Source organism: Pleurodeles waltl, chromosome 4_2 (genome assembly GCF_031143425.1).
Source record: "Pleurodeles waltl isolate 20211129_DDA chromosome 4_2, aPleWal1.hap1.20221129, whole genome shotgun sequence".
Classification (NCBI taxonomy): domain Eukaryota; kingdom Metazoa; phylum Chordata; class Amphibia; order Caudata; family Salamandridae; genus Pleurodeles; species Pleurodeles waltl.
Genome location: NC_090443.1, coordinates 169,577,136 through 169,586,513, shown reverse-complemented (window position 1 = coordinate 169,586,513; position 9,378 = coordinate 169,577,136).

The window sequence follows — 9,378 nt, the reverse complement described above, 5'->3', positions numbered from 1 at the left end:
CAGTGGAGAAGCCATCCACTCACCCCCTCCTTGCCAGGATGAAGCACACTGGGCCCAAGGTCCCCTCCAGAACCAGTGGAGAAGCCATCCACTTGAGCGACTGTGGCCTTGCACTCCCCAGGACCAACCAGTGGGCAAACCACCCACTTGAGATACTGTGGCCTTGCAGTCCCCAGGACCAAGCAGTGGGCAAACCACCCACTAGAGAGACTGTGGCTTTTCACTCCCCAGGACCAAGCAGTGGGTAAACCACCTACTAGAGAGACTGCGGCTTTGCACTCCCCAGGACCAAGCAGTGGGCAAACCACCCACTAGAGAGACTGTGGCTTTGCACTCCCCAGGACATTGCACAGGGCATGTAGCCCCCTCCAGGACAAGTGGTGTTGTACCATCTTCCGGCTGAGTTGCCCCCCATTCCCCATCCCCCTGAGGTGCCTGTGTATTTTCAACCTGATGCCCCTGCAGTGTTCTCTCCGTGTTGTTGCAGGAGTCAAGCGGGCCTTGGCCTATGTGATGTGGCCCTGTGGCCCATGGACATTGAGGACTGGGCAACGTCCCTCCATTTGTATATATGTATATACTGTTTTGATTATGAATCACGATGTTCTAGTATTTTATCTGATTACACTCACTTTAATCAATTCCTTTTGTCCTTGCATTATTCCTGAGGGGTACGGGGTAGATATGAGATGTTATTGCATGTGGTTGTGTGTATGGTGTTGGCGGTGTTGCGTGTGTGTGTCTCTCTCTTTTTCCTCCCCCCACCCTTGTGTGCTAGGCGGCAATACTCACTGTGCTCGTCTTCGCCGGCGTTGCTGTTTGTAGTGCATAAGGAGGTATACAAGCATGGGGAAGATGTGCAACTCGGGCTCCATGGCATAGTGGTTCTTTTTTGAGTCTCCAGCGGTGAGTCCTTTGCCTTCTGTGTACTGTTTCCGCCGTGCTTTTGATGTCGTTGGTACTGACCCGGAAAAGGTGACGGATAGGCCTGTTGTAATACTGTGGGCGGTACATTGTCTTCCGCCTGGCTGTTGGCAGTTACCGCCGTGGAGCTTGTTGCTACCGCTGTGGCAGTCGGTGTGTTAAAGTGGCTGTCTGTGTGGACGGTTTCCGCCGTGGTCACAATTCCTTTTGTTTTACCGCTGGCCAGTTGGTGGTATTACCGCCGCTTTATCACCGACCGCCAGGGTTGTAATGAGGGCCTTAATGCAGTGACCCACCCATCAGAGGGGGTCAAGGGCATCATCCAGACTAACCAGTCAGAGCTGGACAGGGGTTGATCACTCCCCTGTCCTTTGTGTGGTTTTACTCCAGAGCGGGAACCAGGGGTTCCTGCACTGGTGCAAACCAGCTTATGCAAGGAGGGCACCAAATGTACCCTTCAAAGCAGTCTCGTGGCACTCACAGGCACCCCGACCCAGCCCAGAGGGACCTATTTCTGAAGAAGAGGTGACCTCAATCTAACAGGAAATCCTTTGTTCTGCCTTCCCCTGCCCACGTTAAGCTCAGCAGCAGGAGGGCAGAACGGTGTCTGGTGTCTGCAGCAGCACAGACTGGCATGCAGACCCCAAGGGAGTCACACAGTACATGGTATCAAGTAATTAGAGCTGCGATCGGTATAGTTGCAGTATGCCAACATGATTGATACCAAACATGCTTATGTTCTGTGAAGCCATTATGAAGTTGGACAACTCGTGTTGACCAGTGTCCACTAAATACCATAAAATGGCTTCCCTGCACTTAAAAAGCCAGGGAAATAGAGTCTGGGGTTTGTAGGGGCACTTCTGCTCATGCAGGGGTGCCCTCACACTTAGAACCATGCACCCTGTCCTTGGGCTGAAAGGCCTACCTCAGAGGTGACTTACATGGTCAGAGTGCAGTGACAATGATATAAGGCAAACCTTATATCTGGAGTGAAGGGTGCATGCACCAATTCATACAGGCTGCAATGGCAGGCCTGTCATCACAGTTTGCATGGGCCCCCATGAGTGGCACAATACAGGATGAAGCCCACGGGGGACCCATGGTGTACCAATGCCCTGGGAACCCTTTTGGCTTGTCATATAATATATTTTAACATTATGCGCCAGCATGATTGTTGGGTAAACTGGAGCTCATACTCCCCGCCCAACCTTACTGATGGAGCTACACCCCTGATCTAAGCAGCCCATAAGGAAGAGTAAATTGTATTGAAAAAGTATGATATGCGTTCATGTTTTGCATTTCCTGGTAATGAAAAACTCCTGAATTTGTTATTAAAAAATGAAAGACCTACCTCTCCCATGGGATAGCATTGGGGGACCTTAGTACATCTAATAAGTGCTAACTGTTGATTGGAAGTACTTAGAAATGCTATTTCTGGACTGAAATTAATTATTCTTTGAAATCCTTTTTAATGGTAAAGTCAGACTTCAAGTCACAATTCTAAAAATGACAGTTGTAGAAATTTGGCGTATTCTTCTCCTAAACATGTGGTGCCTGCTAGCAGTATTCTGGGTCACATGACTGTGACTGGCTTCACTGTTGGGCTTTGTGTATTGCTCCAAACTGTGAGACAAAAGGGGAATAGAAGTTAACAGGACGGCTATCCTTCCAGGACGGCTTGTGGTGGAGTTATTCCTTGCCTCACTTACAGTTCAAAGGCTGTCTGCAGCACACACACACAAAGGAATCTGGCACTAGCCTTTTGTCATCCCAGAGTACTTGGAGCCTTGCCAGGTGAAAGGAAGAACTTTCCAGAACAAGATGTGGGTGTAGCATAGGAAATTCCTCGACTTCAAAGACTTCAAAGAATGGCACCAGGCATAAATATTGGGCCCTCAGAACATCTCTTCAATATTGTTAGCATTAATATTTGAAACATTTATAGGGCACATTGGACCAAAAAGGTATCAAAGCGCTAGAGAGAAGAGAGAAAACAGGTAATCAAAGGCAGTCCAATACAAGCAAATCACTAACGGTAGCCCCTACCTAACCCTAAGATGTAAACAACCACTTTTTGAGTTACATGCAAAAGAGTAAATGTGAACCAAGGCTACGGATGCGTTCATGAAGGGAGTTCCACAACTTTGCAGCAGCTACCGAGAAGACCAGTTCCCCCAACTTGGCTTTCTTACACTGTGGTTCAACCACCTTATATCATTCCGCTGATCTCAGATGTCTCCTGGGAACATGTCAATTCACAGTTGTCATAATATAGCTCGAGCCCAGAGAATAAAGAGCTTTATGCATCAGACAAAGGGTCTTAAAGGCCACTTGTTACTTTATAGGCAGCCAACTGAGGTATCTCAGCCCTTCGGTAAAAGAAGAGTGTTTGGGTAATCCCAGGACTAAGTGGGCGGCCACATTCTGAATGATTTGAAGCTTGTTTAGAGAGAGCTGATTGATGTTTACATACAGGTCATTTCAGTAGTCTAGTCCAGATGAAATGGCAGCCTAGACCACCGGTACCCTAAGCTCTTTTGGCCGAAGTGACAAAATGTTTTTCAAGATTCTAATCATCCAAAAACATGAACTAACCGTTGTATTAACCTGGGTGAAAAACATCAAGGTGTTGTTAAACATCACACCAAGGTTCTTGGCTGCTGCTACAGGGACAAGTAGAGAACTGCAAATATCTGACCACCAACGTTCAGTTCAGATAGAGCTGTCCATTTCAAACACCGCAATCTTGTTTTTTTGTCCATTCATTTTCAGCCAGTTCTGTCTCATCCACCTGCTGGCTTCCTGCATACAGGACTGAAACCTATCCGCTACCACATCTGATCTGGGTATTGTCCTCACAGGATAAGACCTGGAAGCCAAAAGATCGTATTAGTTTCTCCAGGGGTGCAACATACAAGTTAAATAACATCAGGCGAAGGGATGACCCTTTGGGAATTCCACAGGAGAGCTGAAAGGGGCCTGCTCTGAAATCACCATAACTCACTGTAATCGATCTTTCATACAAGAATGACTCTAGCAACTTCAGCGCCACATCCTTCAGCCCAGCCTGTTGCAGCTTTTGCACCATCAGACCTGGAGAAATGGTGTCAAAGGCTGTTGATAGGTCTACCAAAAACAAGATAGCCGTGCCTCCCTGATCTACTTACATGCCTAGATTTGTGGACATTACAGATGGACTGCCTTCTTCCCCAGCAGATTGCCCTGTTGCTTGAGGCCTGGCTTGTGACACCTCCTGGACAATTCCAAATACACATACCTGACACACATACACACACCACTCCCACACACCCAAGACAATATAAAACACCCACCCACATCACCCACAAACCCCTACGACCAAAATACCGAAAGAAGGCCAGAGAGAGAGACACTACAAACTACTACCAAGCATCCACAGGCACACAATACCATCACCCACATAACTTCCACGCACCTCACACAACACACCACTAAATATCACCCCACTTATCACTACACACACCACCCCACACATCACCCACACCACCCCATGGCAAAGACACCCCAGGTTCTCTGAGGAGGAGCTCAGGGTCATGTTGGAGGAAATCGTCTGGGTAGAGCCACAGCTATTCAGATCACAGGTGCAGCACACCTCCATAGCTAGGAAGATGGAGCTATGGCGAAGAATAGTGGACAGGGTTAACGCAGTGGGACAGCACCCAAGAAATAGGGATGACATCAGGAAGAGGTGGAACGACCCACGGGGAAAGGTGCGTTCCGTGGTCTCAAGAAACAGGACTGGCGGCGGACCCCACCTCCTCCCCCACAACTAACAACATGGGAGGAGCAGGTCTTGGCGATTCTGCATCCTGAGGGCCTCGCAGGAGTAGATGGAGGAATGGATTCTGGTAAGTCAAATCTTAACTATTACATCCCCACCCTACCTGCATGCCATCACATACCCCCATCCTCGCCCTCACCCCCATCACTCCAACTCCTCACAAATTTCCCAATATCACAAACCACCCATCCCAACACCAAGCCCTGCATGCAACAACTAAGCATGGACACCCATCACCAAAGCATGGCCACTGCACATACCCATACACCCCTGCAACCACCATCACACAAGGTCCCACACAGGAATGCAAGCACTGGGGTACACGGTCCCCCATCCATTGCACACCATGGCACACAGAGATGCAATAAACATCCTTTTATACCCCTGCAGGACCCCTACCCAATGTCACCAGACAGGAGGGTCCACACATGTCCACACCACCAACAGCAGAGGCCCACAGTGATGACAGCAGCTCTGTCCAACTGGATCTAGATGACCAGCCCAGCCCATCTGGGACCTCGGGACAGTCGGTTCCCCTCACACAGTCACAGGCAACCACAGAGCTTCCCCCCCCTCTGGAAACACCAGCACAGCACCCACCCAGTGGGCCCATACCTCTGTCCCCAGGACACGTCAATCAGCAGTGTGTCCACCACTACAGGGAACCCAGGCTAACCCACCACACCAACAACAACAGGGACCTGGGGGCAGTGGCAGTGGGCACACGGTCCAGGGGACAGACGTCCAGGAACACAGGAGAACTGGGTGGGCTGCTGTGCGACAGGGGGAGGACAGGCCCAGGGAACCCACTCTCCACAAGACCCTCTCCAACATCATGGGAGCATACCACCATTCCCAGGAGACGATGGCAACGGTACTGGCCAAGTTTATGGAGACCCAGCGGCTGCAGGAGGAACAGTATTTGGGCTTCAGGGAGGAACTCAGATCCATCAATTCCACCCTGGGCACCATCATAGGGGTGCTGAAGGACGTCCTCAACACCAGTAGGGACACTGTGGCACAACAAGGGGCCCCTGACACTAGCCTGGACGATGAACTGCCCACCACCTCCGCTGGTGCTAGTGCAGAGGGAGAACCACCCCGCAAACGGTCCCTGAGATCCAGGACAAAGACAGAGAATGATGCCAAGACCCCCGCCAAGAAATGAGACCGCCCTGATTGTCATCCTTCTGTCCCAGCTTGTCACCCTGTCCATCCTCAAACTGCCCCAGCTCCACTTCCCATGCCCATTTGGGCAATGCACCTATGAGACTAATAGACTGGACTCTGCCATGGACATTCCTCCACCATCACCCCTCACCATTTTACAGCACCCGCCAATATTGAGCACTTAAATAAAAATAAACACCCTTAAAGCACAAAACAATCTGGAGTCTGTCTGTCATTTCGAAATAGTGTATTAGCAATTACAGTGACAAAATGCTCTTTCAATTGTAATGTCAATATACCTATGTCACACAGCTCTAGTCCATGAGGAAACAAAGCAGATGTCACACAGTGGGACCCACATCTGTGAAATCTTAAGGGAAAGTGAAAACTCAGTGACCATACAGTACACTGGGTGTAAACAACAGACAGTAGAGAGGTAGTAGTATCAAAGTACATGTAGTAGGCAGGTTTGCATTCTTATCTGTGTCTCACTGGAAGTATTGCAGGATCACAGAGTTCCTTTTGTCGATGTCCTCTTCTTCTGCTTCCTCGTCTTCACTGTCCACAGGCTACACAGCTGCAACAACACCTCCATCTGGACCATCCTCCTGCAGAAAAGGCACCTGTCGTCGCAAAGCTAAGTTCTGAAGCATACAGCAGGCCACGATGATCTGGCACACCTTCTTTGGTGAGTAGAATAGGGATCCATCTGTCATATGGAGGCACCTGAACCTGGCCTTCAGGAGGCCGAAGGTCCGCTCTATAATCCTCCGAGTTCACCCATGGGCCTCATTGTAGCGTTCCTCTGCCCTTGTCCTGGGATTCCTCACTGGGGTCAGTAGCCATGACAGGTTGGGGTAACCAAAGTCACCTGCAAATGGCGAGGGACAACTGTTAGACACACACTAACCTGTAGGGATATCCCCAGACCCAGACAACCATTCCCACTGACTTGCTTCCAGGTGCTCACCTAATAGCCACACACTGTGCCTCTGGAGTTGCCCCATCACATAAGGGATGCTGCTATTCCTCAAAATGTAAGCGTCATGCACTGAGCCAGGGAATTTGGCATTAACATGGGAGATGTACTGGTCGGTCAAACACACCATCTGCACATTCATCGAATGATAACTCTTCCGGTTTCTGTACACCTGTTCACTCCTGCGGGGGGACCAAGGCCACATGTGTCCCATCAATGGCACCTATGATGTTGGGGATATGTCCCAGGGCATAGAAATCACCTTTCACTGTAGGCAAATCCTCCACCTGAGGGAAAACGATGTAGCTCCGCATGTGTTTCAGCAGGACAGACAACACTCTGGACGATACGTTTGAAAACATAGGGGGTTATTACAACTTTGGAGGAGGTGTTAATCCGTCCCAAAAGAGACGGTAAAGTGACGGATATACCACCAGCCGTATTACGAGTCCATTATATCCTATGGAACTCGTAATACGGCTGGTGGTATATCCGTCACATTTGGGACGGATTAACACCTCCTCCAAAGTTGTAATAACCCCCATAGGCTGGGACATCCCTGATGCTATGGCCACTGTTGTTTGAAATGACCCACTTGCAAGGAAATGGACTGCTGACAGCACCTGCACTTGAAGGGGGATTCCTGTGGGATGGCGGATAGCTGACATCTGGCCAACTGGGCACACAGTTCCAGGATTGTGGCACGATCAAGCCTGTAGGTGATGATCACATGTCTTTCCTCCATTGTCGACAGGTCCACCAGCGGTCTGTACACCGGAGGATGCCGCCATCTCCTCACATGTTCCAGCGGATGGTGCCTATGAAGGACGACAGCGAGCACAGAGTCAACCAACTCAGAGGTACGTAGCCACAGCTTACACAGTACACGATTCATAATCCGAAATAAGCATGTATGAGTGTTGAGGCAAGGCCTAGGTATGTGTGACGCAGTAAAAAATTAAGCCATGTGGGCCCCTGAAATAGGGGCTGCCTGACCTGTAAAGTGGGACAATGGGATGTGAGATAACTGCGCTGGCGTTGTACACCGTCGGGGTAGGCGGTCGAAGACCGCAGCGCAATTCTGCATTGGTTAACATTGGACCCTATGGGTCCCAGGAGCCAATGACGATGTACGCCGGCGGTGACGGTACGCACCGCCGCGGACGTGACCGCCATTTTCTATCTGTTTAATCACTCGATACCTGATCTTCGACAGGAGAGCACCTACACTGCAAGTGCTGCTGTGATCTCAGTCTGGAAGAGACAATGGCTCATGCGTCTGGGGAAAGGGCCCCTGCCTTCACATCGGAGGAGTTGGAGAAACTCGTGGATGGGGTCTTCCCCCAGTACACGCTACTCTACGGTCCTCCAGACAAACAGGTAAGTACACTGGGAGCATGCTGTATGGGTATGCCTGTGTGAAGTGGGGTGGATGAAAGATGGGGGGGGGAGATTGGGGCATGCGTGTAACGACGGTGAGTGCATGTGCCACATGGCAAGGGTAGGGATGGGGGCCAATGACTGTGATGGTGCAGTTGGTAATAACTTCTCTTTTTCCCCTGTACAATTCATGTAGGTCAGCGCCCACCAGAAGAAGGACATTTAGCGTGCCATCGCCAAGGACGTCCGGACCCTGTGGGTCTATCACAGACGGAGCACCCACTTCCGTAAGAAATGGGAGGACATTCGCCGCTGGAGCAAGAAGACGGCAGAGGCCCAGCTGGGGATGGCCTCCCAACGTGGGAGGGGTGCCCATCGCACCATGACCCCCCTGATGTTCAGGATCCTGGCGGTGGCGCACCCGGAGTTGGATGGGCGCTTGAGGGCATCACAGCTGCTACTAGGGGGTCTGTACACTCTCATTCAGCTGATTCAGCGTGCAGTGGAGGTGTCTGGGTGGGGGATGTGGGCTGTGGGTTTCCCTAGGCCAGGGCGAGTGTGGTAGTGAGGTCCCCTTCTTCTGACAGACCCTGTGGCACCCCACCCCACCCGTGTACAGTGATAACTACACCTAGTCAGGCTCCTGTGACATCCATGTGTGCAGATGTCAGCCATAGCCTTGTAGGCCATATCCCAGGGATTGAATAGTGGACCCCAAGTGCGCGGCGTAGTGCAGGGGGCTTCTGTGTCTGTCGTGTCTGCCAACGGTAGCGGTAATGCATGCACTCAACATGTCTTTCTTCTGTCGTCCCCCCCCCTTTTTGTGGTCTCCCTGTTCTTGTGTGCATTAGCATCATCAGGTGGAGGAGCAGTGGCACCAGAGCAGGAGGGAGCTGCATCCCACATGGCCCCGGAGGGTGAGACAACGGACTCGGAATTCACCAGTGGGACGAAGGGCGAGGGGAGCTCCACAGCGGGGACAGGAGCTGAGACCAGTGATACAGACTCATCCTCTGATGGGAGCTCCCTTGTGGTGGTGGCCACATCTGTGCCCCCGCATCTACAGGTACAGCCGCCACCCCCCTACCAGCACCACCCTCCCAGC